We start from the raw sequence: 15,402 nt of genomic DNA, 5'->3' as shown, positions 1-15,402 counted from the left end.
AGAAATAAAATTCCATAAAACCAAAGAACGATTATTTTTTTTTTATTTAAATTACTTTCTTTAATTAAATCTTTTAATTAGTTAAGGTTATTTCAAATTTCTAAAAGGTCTTAAGTTGACTTTAGCTTTTACGCTATTACTCAGTGAGATTGTGCGTACACCTGAATAGAACTACCGACGTTCCTTAAGCAATTTGGATACCTTCACCACATTAAAGAATCTAGAGTATTTTTGCATAATACTAAATTATGATTTACCAGCAGAACATAAACGCAGCCCATTAAAGACATTGCTAGGGCGACACTGCAAAAAAATCGTATATAATTATTATTATACAATATATCTAAGATACTAAAAAGTCTTTATACTAGCTTTTGAAAACCATAAAACGCACTTTGGAACATAATGGCTAATGGGAAAAGTAGCAATTAAGTTATAATGTGTCCCAGTTTCAACCTCTTTACTAAAAACTACCAAATAAAAAATCGAGAAAGTAGGAAAACTGTCTGACCTCAAGTTATAAACGTAGTGAATAATTCTCAAATTAATTAGTCTAGGCCCTTTTTCTAAGTAGCTAACAAAACAATGGTGAAACATGACACCATTACAAAGGACATTTGAATATCACCACTTAAAATTCAGACTTCTAACATTAAGCATGAAGTTAATTGTTCAACAAGGAAATTGCTGTCTGCACTAAAATTGACATATGAGATGAAAGATATATTCCTAGCTGATTTTGATACACATGTATGCCGACTTCTCATTTGTAAACATTATTTTTGGAAATACATTCTGTTCTGGCAAACAAGTGAAATGATGTTAATGGCGTCAAATGTTTTCAAAACGGTGTATCCCCTTAATTTGTACCTGCTTGAATTTCTTTTAATTCATGTCCTTTAAAAATCAATATATATATACACCAAATGTCGGTTTTAGAATTAAAATATGTTTGTTACTTAAATACTAAAAGATGGTAACTGTTATGATTCAAGCGTCATTTATTTAATGATAATCTTTTATACAGTTTTCACATTGACTATTTTGACTATATCACATGCTTATTTGATATACATCTTTGTATGTATATGGATATTGTCCGTTGTATTTTGACATAAATTCTTAAATACTATATTTTGAGATAAGATTCAAACGAAATAGCCCAGAGGTTAAGTTGATGTTTAGAAAAGATTTGTAGCTCTGGGGTTCTTGTTTGCCAGACCAGACATAAAAACATTTAAGCTTATTTTTGTTAGATAACCATCCGACTGTTTTCATTCTAATCAAAAATTCAAACAAATCTCTCCCACGATGATATTCATACTTTGGACATTTAATAAATCGGAGAATGTAATCGTCATCAAAAAAGTGTTTTGCAAATACGTTGCTTCTTCAGTTCTGAAAACATTATAATAAATAATAAAAATATAAAAAAAGCTTTAAGAATATGCGATGAAATGAAATATTTCGCTACATCGTGGAAGCTTCCTAATTTATAACATTTCTCTCATTTAAATATACAGAAAGGGTGATTTATATGAAATCCCCGATAACAAAATTCTTAAATTATATTCTAGGATCACTTCATATTGCGAAAGACCGATGGAGGTGTTTCAATTTCTTGAACTCTCGGATTCATCTTCAAATATCCACAATTTTAACAAATATAAAATGAAACAGAATTCACGAATGCACGATTACAACTTGTTTCACGTTTTTAATTTCGTAATGAAATCTATATTTCGTGAAGTTGAAACCATAAAATCCAAAATGTGAATTCGCAAAGTTGAATTCGTGAAATTGGAATCGTGAATTCATGAAGTTGAAATTGTGAAATCATGAAGTTGAAATTGTGCATTCGTGAATTCCGTATTTTTAAAACGTGAATTCACGAAGTTAAATTGTGATTTCACGGAGATTAAATCGGGAATTCATGACGTTGAAATGTCCCCACCGGTCTTTCGTAGAATATAGTGTTTTGTGCGTTAATACTTAGGCGGAAAAGCATTGAGCCAGACAATTAAATTATTTTACAATACTGTACAATTTACATAGTATTAAGCTGCCACGAAAGTCACAGATGCATTTTCAGCTATAAAGCGCTCATTAACAAAACATTTTAGGAATGTCTTGCATATATCAAGCACTATTTATAAATACGACTTTATTGTATCTTTATAGTCTTAATAACATTGCGTGCATATAAAGTATATTTGCATGAATTAAGTTTAAAATTTGTTTGCTTTATTTGCTTTTTTTAATGAGCTGTAATACTAGAGTAGATTTTTTCAAAGAGATCGCCCCTTTGTGGTTGACGGGGTTGCCTTTAATGTATGAGGCAAAAGAATTGCATCCACGTTTATTCCATGTGTGATCGTAAGGGACGACTAAATGGGTTCAAATAATTGGAGTCCATGCCTCTCTTAGCTCTAACAGGTGATGTGGTTTAACCCTCTGATGTTGCTTTAAAGTTTGTAACACCCGAGGTTAGGTTATATCATTTTTCATGTACTGGCATCATATGGCCTCTATTGTGTTGGTGTGACGTAAAACTAAGCAAAGCAAACCAAACAAATCCGTCAATATTTATAAACAAGAAAAAAAAACAAAATAAACGGGGTTAAAACGAAACGGAACGAAACCATTACAACATCAAATAAGTTAACTATGTGTAACTTAATGATTGACATACATAAGTAAATGTAATTAAATGCGGTGGGACAAAGTAACCGTTGACGTCATGCAAATGAAAAAGAATTCTCACATCACGATACATAAACACAATAAAGTAAGAAATATTGAACTTAAGTATCTTCAGCCCTTGACATTTTTATAATACATCTGAACTAGCTTAATCGAAATTTGTAATTAAACAGTTTACCATAAAAAGAAAGAACGGACAGTAAATATAAAACTTACTTTTATCCTTCTTTTATTTAACACACAATTTTTGTTATGACACAAACTTATAAAATTAAATCATTTTTCCCGATAAAATATTACATTTTCAAGGAAAGATAGCGTCCTTGAAAAGTTAAGCGATATTGTGAAAATCATAATCAACTGTCGAATATAACAATTACGTAAACATCTTTTTCTTTTTTAAACCCAAATTTTTTATAAAAAACCCAAATTGTAATTTTTTCCCTTAGGTTTTTTTTTTAATTTAGATTTGAAATAAAGTTTTGGGTTTCCCCTTTTTAATTTACCAAAGAAATTTAAATTTTGATAGAACATTGGAAAAAAAAAAAAAAAAAATTGACAATCATTTTTATAAATAAGGGACAAAAAGGGGTTTTAAAGGGGTAAAAACTAAATATAATTTTTTCTCCCGGAAAATTTGCGGGTTTTACCCCGATATAAATTTTTTTTTATTTAAAGATTTTTGGAAAAAATGTTTTAAAAAAGTTTTTTTTGGGCCCTTTATAGTTTGCCGGGTAGTAAAAAATGGATTTTTTCTTTTAAATGAAAGATATCAGCAAAAAGGGATGCAACTTTTAAATTAAACAATTGTATGGGCACCTTTTTTAAAATGGGGGCTTTTCCCAACAAACATTTTTTTGGGAAACCCTGATGGGAAGTTAAACTTCTTACGGGAATTTATAGTGTTAATCAAATGAATTATTTCTTAATGCCTTGAAGGAAAATTATGTTAATTGTAAACTTATTTAAGTACATTATTTCCAAATATGCCACTTTAAACTTTTTGTTGACAATGAAGAATATATAAGTGAAATATTGTAAAAGCGTATGTGACCAAAAAAAAACATTTATCATCAATGATAACAGTAAATTCTTGATAATCGCCCTTTGCTGCCTTTGCCTTTTGGGAATTGTGGAGGCTGCATTCCAAAAAACGTTGCTCCTCCTTCCTGGTTGCGTTTTTTGTTTTAATATTAAAAAAATAGGCAGCATTTTCGCTTGTTTGTTAACAGTCTCCGACTGATTTGAATATTGTGGAGGTAAAATTTTTTATATGATTAAGAAATTACAAAAAGAGAATTACACAGCTTTGGGGAATGCAGTAAAGCCCATAAGGGAATAACCAAAACTTAGCGGGGAACCCTGAACCCCACGCAGGCAATATAATTTAAAATGGTTTCAAAAAATTAGTTTTTGCAATGACGATAAAAGAGGAAAAAATAAAAACATTTTAAAACGACGATTTGTTAACGATTTTTCTGAACTCCAAAGAAATCAGATTTTCTCAGTCAAAAAGGAAAATACGGAGAGGAATTTTATGTTATTTTTGAGTATAATTTCAACTGGCGTTTCCATTGTCTATGCAAATTCAGGGGAAAACGGGAAACTTAATGAAACCTTTCATAAATGGTAGCACATTTAATGAAACAAATCATTTATTAGGGAGCGGATTTTTATAAGGTTTATTAGATTAAATTCCTATTTAGTTTTATAGAAAAAAATTTCTGGAACTAGTTTTAATTATTCTATAATTTTAGGTTTTTAAAAACCAAGCACAAACATTTTTCCAAGATAAAAAAATAAGGGGATTATTGCGAAAAGAAAAAAAATGTTTTGGAAACATTAAGTCTTTATAAACATTCTGTTAAAAATAGGTTATTGTGCCCCATATTTCTTAAAAAAAACTAAACCGAATTTTTATTGAACTTGCTTAGGGGACCATTTTATTTTCTTCAAATTTTAATTTCATTGGATTTCGAAACTGCTTAAAGAATGATAAGTTTTAGCATTTTCATTGCAGAAAAGAACAATTCGACGATCCTTAAAACGACCAATGTCCGCTTGGTCTTAATAGTTCAACAAATCAAATTAACACATGACATATTTGGGAAACATTTCCCCACTTTGAATGATTGAACGCGTTTTGCAGAAACTTCACTGGAAAATAAGTGCTTGCACTTTCTTAGGTTATCCTTTCCGCCCGGTCTAAAGAAAATCAATCAAACAATCAATCAAACAAATATCAAACTATGCTTTTACGTATAGTTTTTCTAGTGTTTAAGTCGTAAGCACGGTTATGTGATCAACTTGAATCTCAGAGCGATAATTATTAGATTATATATATACTATATATGTGTAAATCAAATAGAAAATCCTTTCTATCCATTTTTTTTTAAAAGGTCCATTAATTTTGCAATTTTAGTACAATTATATTCTTTGTGAATTTGTATTTTTGCATGGAAGTCAAAATACTAATGTGGTAAATTTTATGCTACTTTGAATACAATTTTTTGTACGAATTTTGGTTATTTTTTTTTTTTTCACATCTTACAATCCTTCATAACATTGTCTAAAACAAAAGAAAAAAAAACATGTGTTCCTTTTCTAAAGAAGAAAAGGGTTTATACATTTCTTAGACATAATATGCCTCTTAGGCAAGTGCCTGCTGTCGTTTACGATTTCTAGAAAAAACTCACTATTTTTTATGACAGAGATAGACTGTGTTTGTTGCCAGTTGAAAATACTGCAGAATATAGTTCTACATGAGAAGAATATAACCGGATCTAGTATGTGAAGTCTATATTTTTCCTTCTTTTTTCGTATATCACTACAGTGGCCTTTAAATAATGATTTTTTTTTAATTTCCGATGTTGTTATTTCTATTTTATTTTTATAGCTAAATGAATTGAAAAATTAAAGTTAGTTATGCAACTAATACTTTCTCTTTTTTAATGTTTTTAAAGAGCAAAATATCTGTATATATCGAGAATGAAACAAGTTTTCCATGTTTCTTACTGTCCAACATAAACACATGTCGTGAGTCTTTTAAATTTTATAACTTTCTGAAACTTAGTCATGCCCAAAGAATTTCTAACAACAAATCTAACAGTAATGATATGATATAAATTTAAGGCAATTTAAAATAGAATTGATTTCTTTCTTCGATTTTCTTTAACTATTACGGTATTTTTGAAACAATTTCTATTTTTCAGTTAAATGTACTATATAATGAAAGGGCAATGATACTAAATTATTGACTCATTTTATTTTACTATTTTGTTTTTTTTAAACCCACCAGAGTCCGTGGCAAGTGGTTAAGGCCGTTTACTTCAAACCACTCGCCCCTTCACCGCCCGTGAATTCTTTTGTGTAAAAGCAGCTATCCAGAGCTAGCGGGGGATCTACTCAAGAGTTCGTTTTTCTCTCTAAAACTATATACTTTTGGTTCATCCCTTTAATCCTACGTTATTAAAAATACTACAAATACTTGTTATTTTCTCAATTAAGATTATGACGTCATAAAGAGAAGTTCAAAATATTTCAGGCCAATATCACATTAATTTGTGTTTAATCATTTGCCAAGTGGTACTGAAGTAATCACCATTTACAGATAACTGCCAAAAATGTCTTTTGCTCCGTTGAATAAATACATTGTAAAATTTCATAGCTTTAGAAACGTTTATCGTCAAAAAAAACAAACAGTCATAAATGTTTGAAAAAACAAAACTAACTGGGGCCGCGATCCTTAACTTTTTCATTATAAAGAAAGTGAAATAATGTACTAAATTCCCATATTGTATCTTATTTATTAAAAAAATACCGTTATTTTTTATTTCCTTGAAATCTGTTTAATAAACAATCCTCGGGGGCAATTTGGAAAATCGTCAGCACTAAGGGCGTGGTTCATTTATTGTCAAATTTTGCTCTATCTCAGAATTAGTTTTTTACATATAAATTATATGAATTCATGAGAACACTATTCCCCAAACATTGTTTACAACTCCATTTTTTTGTTATGTAGTTATAATGCAGAGTTTACGTATGATCTGTATTAATTTGTCGGCCTGTAAAAACCCCAGGTTTCATACTCAATTAAAATTTGTCCATACGTTTTTTTACAGTTTTTGTCTATTAGTGACTTTAATGTTCATATTTACGCTTGGGTAGTCTTGTCCTTTAACGTTGTTTTCAATTCGAAACAGTTTTCTTTTCTTCTTAAATTCAATATCATTTAGTCTTGAGCGTTTTGACAATGATACTGTTTTTAGTTTGAAATATTTAAAAGCAAAATAACGGAATATTTTTTCAGAATATTTCAAGATAACAAATTATTCATAAAAACGAATTTTATTCGATTTTTATACTTCGATACACTATAAGTATGAATTGACCTATAAATATTTGAAACGTCGCCTACTTAATGTTTACTTAAACCACCTCATCTTAAATTACAACACGATTATTAACAAACTTAACAAAACTTCGAAAGCTATGAGGTTTTACAAAAGTAAAGTAAGTATCTTCCCCCATTGCCTCTAGTATTTTTAATTTTCTTTGATTAACCCCCCTTTCCCCGGTTTATCCTGTCCCCTTCCCCTTGTGGGCCTATTATTATTTTCTTTGAATTCCTAATTTTCAGTTACAAATTATTTATCATTAACGTGTCGTTGCCTGTCCTTTTTATGTTTGGGGGTCCGCCTGGGCTCCCTTGCCATTGGTTCTTGTTGCTGGGTCATATGGGGTTGCGTTCATTGAACGCCGCCTTTCCTTGTTGATCCTTTTTTTCATATTTTACATCCTATGTAACTGACGGTTTTTCAGGAAGTTACGGTCTATTTAAACGATTACAAATGACGTATATATGAGTTGTATTTTTTCGGATGTTATCAAAAAGATGAAATCAGTTTTATATCTTGAATGGCGCTACAGGAGAATATTTCTATAGTGGAAAACGGAAACAACTTTCTCCCTTAGTTTAAAATGATGTTTTTATTTTATCTGGAAATAAATCACAAAAAATACATTACTTGCTTTAAAGAAAAACAAAATCAACAAAAAATGTCTTCTAAAAGTCAAAAGATAGCGCTTTGTTTACAACATTTTGATCGAAACATATATTAACGTTCCCCATATAAAAGGAAGTCCTGTAACGGGGAATGGTGTTTAGTAATGCTTGGAAAACCTTGAAGATTATACACCAACGTATGAATGTTAAAGCAGCATTTGCCTCAAGATACAAATAAGGTTATTTTTTCAAATGAAAATGTTGAAAATGTTATCAAAAAGTAAAATATTGCAAAAGTAAACAAAGAAAAATGATTTTTCACATTGCAAACAACTCTTAAAAATCCATTTGAATAACCAAAATGATAACCCAGAATATGCCTCAAATAGCCCTTACTTTCTCTTTTATAATCCATTGCGTTGTAACGCAGTAAGGAATATTGATGTAAAATACACAACATCGGTCAATAAATACGCCACTTTAAACATGAAAGTATTTTACTATTAATATTGAAAAATTGTTTATAAATATCTCCAAGTTTGATTTTCTTTGAAATTTATTTGGGTGGCTCATCTATTTAGGCTGGCCAGCTTTTAAAGGCCAATTTATTCTGCAGAAAATCCTTCTTTCTTTTTCATATCTCAAACGTTTTTTAATGTGCTGTATTGGTCCTTTTACAGATTCCAGAATTTACTCATTGACCAAAATTGATTCGCCATTTGATTTCAAGTACTTTTAAGAGCGTTGAGAACATTGAGGGACAGCTCAAGCCGGTGCTTAGGGGGCGGGATGGGTGTTCACCTTTTTTCATTGTACAAGAGAAAATCAAAACCGAGGAGTCTGTAATTTTGATGTGATAAATACTCCGAGGGTCACTCTTTCCCTTAAGATGTTTCTTACAAGGGATAAAGTTTTATATGGATTTCGCTACTGTAATAATAAAAGTTTCCTTTACCAATGAAGGTATTAACCAATAAAATAGCTGATATGCCATGGCGGGAAATTAAAAGGCCAAATTTTATTTTATGATTAATGATTCTTTAAAACATAAAATTGAGAATTTTCATGATTCTGGTTAATTCATTTCAATCCAGATTGACAGTAATTTGCATAGTAATAAAATGTATCATGCAAACTCATAATAAACTACATACATTTTAATATCTCACAGACTTTGGAGAAATGGAAGGCTCAAAATAGATAAATACAGAATCCCTCAAGAAAGCCCAACGCGGCAAAATTGAAAATGTTGCAGGCTCGGTTTGATTGAGCCTGTTCATGGACGGTACTGGAAAGTGCAAGTTACCGTCCACGCCCCCTAGCACCGGCTTAAGCAGAATTCAACATTAACATGAACTGGTAAAATTTAGAATTTTGAAACATCCGCAGATGTGTTCATGGCGGTTATCATGGAACACTTCAATGTGACACGTTAGTGCCATTTCCATGAAAAGCGGCATATGGTCCCCAAGTAAAAAAATGCGTGTGCCCCTAAACGAGAAAACAATGGGCGGAACTAAATAAAATGGAATTTTGAAAGGGGATCTGAGGTTATGAAGCCTGCGTATCAACAGATAAGACGTCAAAAGACAAATTTAAAAAGCAGGCAACATATCCTAAGGGTGATTCAACATTATTCAATAGGAATATTGGAACCACCCAACTAGAAAAATGTCGAAAAGTTGAAACTAAAAATACCACAAGCACAACAATAATGTCGTGCTGAACGATCTTCAAGGATCGACAAATATAACATCATTGATTAAATGTACGGGAGACTTTCTACAGCCGCCAACGGCACAAATATAACACGGATGTGATCTTAAAATAGAATAAAATACAGAATCCCTAAAAGAAAGCCCAACATTTAAATCAATGATGTTATATTTTTCGATCCTTGAAGATCGTTCAGCACGACATTATTTTGTGATTGTGGTATTTTAGTTTCAACTTTTTCGGCAATTTCTAGTTGGGTGGTTCCAATATTCTCTGCTTGAATAATGTTGAATCACCCTAAGGATATGTTGCCTGCTTTTTTAAATTTGTCTGTTGACGTCTTATCTGTGATACGCAGGCTTCATAACCTCTGATCCCTATTCAAAATTCCATTTTATTTAGTTCCGCCCATTGTTTTCTCGTTTAGGGCACACGCTTTTTATTACTTGGGGACCATACGCCGCTTTTCAATGGAATGGCACGGAAGTGTCAATTGAAGGTTCCATGATAACCGCCGTATGAACACATCTGCGGATGTTTCTTAATTCAAATTTTACTACTTTTCAGGTTTAAATGTTGAATTCTGCTTAAGCCGGTGCTAGGGGGCGTGGACGGTAACTTGCACTTTCCAGTACCGTCCATGAACAGGCTCAATCAAACCGAGCCTGCAACATTTTCAATTTTGCCGTGTTGGGCTTTTTTTAGGGATTCTGTATTTATCTATTTTCTTTTTGAGAATAATATAAGATTTTAATATTTGAGCAGTATGAGGAGCATGGGTAATGTCGCATGCTGCTATGTTTTACATAAACGGACTCACTTGTTGTTTGCAAGGCGAGGACCATGCCATATATTGGAGTTTAATATTTTCGATCCTTGAAGATCATCAGCACGACATTATTGTTGTGCTTGTAGTATTTTTAGTTTCAACTTTTCGGCATTTTCTAGTTGGGTGGTTCCATTATTCCTACTTGAATAATGTTGAATCACCCTTAGGATATGTTGCCTGCTTTTTAAATTTGTCTTTTGACGTCATATCTGTGATACGCAGGCTTCATAACCTCTGATCCCCTTTCAAAATTCCATTTTATTTAGTTCCGCCCATTGTTTTCTCGTTTAGGGCACACGCTTTTTATTACTTGGGGACCATACGCCGCTTTTCATGGAATGGCACAGAAGTGTCACATTGAAGGTTCCATGATAACCGCCGTATGAACACATCTGCGGATGTTTCTAAATTCAAAATTTTACTATTTCATGTTTAAATGTTGAATTCTGCTTAAGCCGGTGCTAGGGGGCGTGGACGGTAACTTGCACTTTCCAGTACTGTCCATGAACAGGCTCAATCAAACCGAGCCTGCAACATTTTCAATTTTGTTGTGTTGGGCTTTCTTCGGGGATTCTGTATTTATCTATTTTAATTCATGTCCATATATGTGAATGTAAGCTGTATGGTAAATGTTACCGTGTTATTTACCCAAGAACTATGAATATGTTTTTTAGTTCATGTGTATAGAGCTATATCTCCGCTGGTTTCATTTTTCAAAATTAATTGTTTTTGTTTTTGAAAAGAATATTTCCAAAAATGTCTTTATGAAAGAATGTCTGTATGTGTAATATTATTTGCAAAGGCATATGGCGCGTGCACTCATCTCTTTCTAAACCGTTAAAACTGCCTAATAGTATTTTGTAAAAAAAAAGTTTCCGGCGAACACTTTATTATTTTTACGTACAATTAAGGAAACATCATAGTTTTACGACTTTCGAATATTACAAAATATTTCACTAGAAAAAGCTTTATACACTTTAATCCTTTTATACTCTTATAGGAATAGTTCAAATGTTGCAAACTGATTAACTGGTTCCATGATAACCGCCGTATGAACACATCTGCGGATATTTCTAAATTCAAAATTTTACTATTTCATGTTTAAATGTTGAATTCTGCTTAAGCCGGTGCTAGGGGGCGTGGACGATAACTTGCACTTTCCAGTACCGTCCATGAACAGACTCAATCAAACCGAGCCTGCAACATTTTCAATTTTGCCGTGTTGGGCTTTCTTTAGGGATTCTGTATTTATCTATTTTTTGATCACATCCGTGTTATTTGTGCCGTGTGGCGGCTGTAAAAAGTCTCCCCGTACATTTAATCAATGATGTTATATTTTCGATCCTTGAAGATCGTTCAGCACGACATTATTGTTGTGCTTGTGGTATTTTTTGTTTCAACTTTTCGGCATTTTCTAGTTGGGTGGTTCCAATATTCCTACTTGAATAATGTTGAATCACCCTTAGGATATGTAGCCTGCTTTTTAAATCTGTCTTTTGACGTCTTATCTGTGATACGCAGGCTTCATAAACTCTGATCCCCTTTCAAAATTCCATTTTATTTAGTTCCGCCCATTGTTTTCTCGTTTAGGGCACACGCTTTTTATTACTAAGGGACCATACGCCGCTTTTCATGGAATGGCACGGAAGTGTCACATTGAAGGTTCCATGATAACCGCCGTATTAACACATCTGCGGATGTTTCTAAATTCAAATTTTGCTATTTCATGTTTAAATGTTGAATTCTGCTTAAGCCGGTGCTAGGGGGCGTGGACGGTAACTTGCACTTACCAGTACCGTCCATGAACAGGCTCAATCAAACCGAGCCTGCAACATTTTCAATTTTGCCGTGTTGGGCTTTCGTTAGGGATTCTGTATTTATCTATATTATTTGATTAAAGCTGGACCAATCAATCACAGTTTATATCTCTCACGATGGAATACATCAAACGGAGTTAGCTAATTAACTTAATTTGACATCAGTGCTCGCTTGGAATTTCAATGCTTTTTATATATTTCTGATTAAGTTTGCAAACGCTCCTTGTAGTACTTGAATTATTGGAATTTGTTTCTTTAACTTTCAGAACGTGGCATTATGCTTAATTTTTCATTGTCAAGTGTAGATGAATCGACTATATATTTCAAAATATTGACTTTTATTATGATGATTGGCCATCTGTTGATTTTAGTAAATGTTAGAGTAAAATTCAAGTTTGCCTTAACGGCAAAATTGTAAAATGTTGCAGGCTCGGTTTGATTGAGCCTGTTCATGGACTTGAAAGTACAAGTTACCGTCCACACCCCTAGCACCGGCTTAAGCAGACAAAAATGGTGAAATTTTGAATTTTGCAGATAAAGTCATAGAAATATGAAATTCTAATTTTATAACCGAGAACAATAGTTTTTCGAATGTTGAATTGATTTTCGTATATATATTCGTAAAACCATTGCAAAGCTTTTCACTTTGGTGTCAATTTGCGCAATAAAATTATCACTAGAAAGTTGATTGAGCAAATGATCTGAAATTTTGCACACAAGTTGTTGGTACAGTTATACAAAACTCCTGAAAAAAGCATGACTCGGATCATTTAATTACTAGTATACACTGGTTATAGCGAACGGGTCGATTTTATTTCTTAAATGTACACTGCACTGTCAGAACCATCTCAAAAGTACAAAATTTAGTTAAAAAACAAAATGAATTTCTTCAAAACAGATTGGCTGTCTAGTTCATTAACATGGATAGATAGAGAGGAAAATGAAATGCAATGTAAAGTCTCTTATACGGGTGCGTTTTGTCTTACCTTCAGATGTCCATGTGTTTTACGCATGATTAATTTTTTGTCTGGTTCCACGAAATTGAGTCTCGATTAACCATCCTCACTACAAGAAACCATTCAATTGTACAATCCATGTTTTGTATACGAAAAAAAAAATATTGTCGTTCCTATTGACGAACATATTATTTAAGTTAAAAATGTTTTGCAACAAAATGGGTACCGACGTGTTAAGTTGATGTAGGTAAATGCTTTTATGTATTTGTCATTTGAAATATTCACATAATTGTAATATGTAAAAATATTTTAATGCTTATATCAATGTGTATACAGGACATGCACGGATATTTTTCTGATGTCAAATTGTATAATTACATAGATTATGAAATGTAAACAGAAGAGTTGCAGTCCGATTATTTTTTGAACAACCCTCGTATTTTTATAAGACTCGTAAAATAAACCGTGTCATTGCGCAGTTAATCATGTTTTGTGTTCAATATCATATAAATAAGACTCAGCAGCTCGCAAGACGTACAAATGTTGATTGAGTGCGTTTGTATTGATTTGGTTAAAACTAAACAGTTATTGATAAAGCATTGAGCCAGTGAAAGTAATTTTCAAAAATGTCATTTTACACTTCAATCGAGCTAGTTCAAAGATTTCAGAAAATAATATTGCATATTGTATAATTATCTACTTAAAAACGAACGCACGTTGAACATTTATTTTATCAGCAAACGGAGAAATTGCGATTCAATATAATTTGTTTAGCAAACAATCAATACCTTAGGGTAGATTTACTGTCAAGATAGTAAACGCCTCGGAGTTTCGATTCCATATATACAATATATTGAAACTATTTGCTTAGCTAACGTTTCTTAGATATAAATTAACGATTCAGCATCGGCGTGTGTAAAAAAACAATATAAGTAGGCAAGATTAAAAAAAAATGAGTTGTTTTTTTCTGACGATGTTTATAGGGGTTCTTTTTTCTCTGTTTTATTATAGTTCCATATGTACTGCTTAATATTGTGTTTTCAAAACGGCAACATTGAAAATGGTGTAGACTCTATTTGATTGAGTCTGTTCGTTGACGGTAGTGGGAAGTGCAATGGGCCTTAGCACCGACCTAATTAGACACAATTTTATAATGGTGAACATTTCTGACAAGCAAATGTTTAGTGATGTGCTGTAGCTGGAAAAAGTTACCACGTCCATAATGCAGACGTGACGAATAACTTGTTTAAATTTTCAGATCATTCCCTCATCCCGTTTTCCCAGAATAACCGTTATTATTGTTGTGCAAGGTGACCCAAAAATGAAAACCATTGCAATGCTTTTCTCTCAAATCGAGCTCAGAATCGCATACAAATAGCGATATTCAATTTATTTCTTGAGTGTATTTCTATATTATTACATTTGTAACTGACTCAGCAATCTTTAACTTTTTGTAAATTGAATTCATTTCAGAATTGTCTGTATCAAAATAATAACGAACAGAAGTGTAAGGTTGTTATTGAAAACTACGCTGTGCTTTTAACAGTTTGCCAAAGAATCTATTCAAATTACAGTGCGTCACAATGACTTAACCCATGACCTGATATACACGCGTTTTAACGCCTCTCCGTGCTGTCTCAAATGGTGACACAATGCCTTACTTGGGCCCCCAAACACTTGTTTTTGTTTGAGAAATGTTGTTTTTATAAAGTGGTCACTTTTTTGGTGCCTCCCCCTATCCAAAAGATACATCAGGGGGGTGCCAGAAGGGGGATGTGCCACTTCTGTTTGGGGATTTGAAGGGGGCTCAAAATTGTGATTTTTTGGCAATTTTGAGGTGTTCTCTCGTTGCCATGGTGACAAAAAATTTAAGACTGAGCATGTGGTTACAAAGACAATTATCCTGTCAACATTAGTGCCAAGTTTGATTTATAGAAAAGCAGTTTTTATAGTTGTTATAGCAATTTGAACTTGTAACTGGAGACATTGCAATGAAAACAGCCCTTTTTCACAAAATGTCATGTAGTAAAAATGGGTTAAAATGGCAAAATATTGCTCAATTAGACCAAGATGGTACGATCGTAGACGTTTTATCATATAAGAAAACTAGCGTAACAGATGTATGTCGATAATTTAATTTAAATACTTTAAACAGATTTTCAATTACGTTATTCAAATAGTTGTCGGGTTTCATTAACAATAATCAGTTTCGATTGTAAGTGATAAAAAGATCACACGCTATGAGAAAATAAAATTTGTAGTGTAATCTGCTGTTGACAAATAATAATAACAAGCGGTCAATTCCAGCGGAGAAGATTGTATATTAATATACCAGATTGTTAAAGCATGACTGTGTCAAGATTTTTATACTTCACA

This window comes from Ruditapes philippinarum, unplaced genomic scaffold (assembly GCF_026571515.1).
Source record: "Ruditapes philippinarum isolate M1 unplaced genomic scaffold, ASM2657151v2 ctg1128_1_1_1_1, whole genome shotgun sequence".
In the NCBI taxonomy this organism is placed as follows: Eukaryota; Metazoa; Mollusca; class Bivalvia; order Venerida; family Veneridae; genus Ruditapes; species Ruditapes philippinarum.
The sequence above is the reverse complement of the archived record's forward strand: the minus strand, read 5'-3'. Positions refer to the sequence as shown.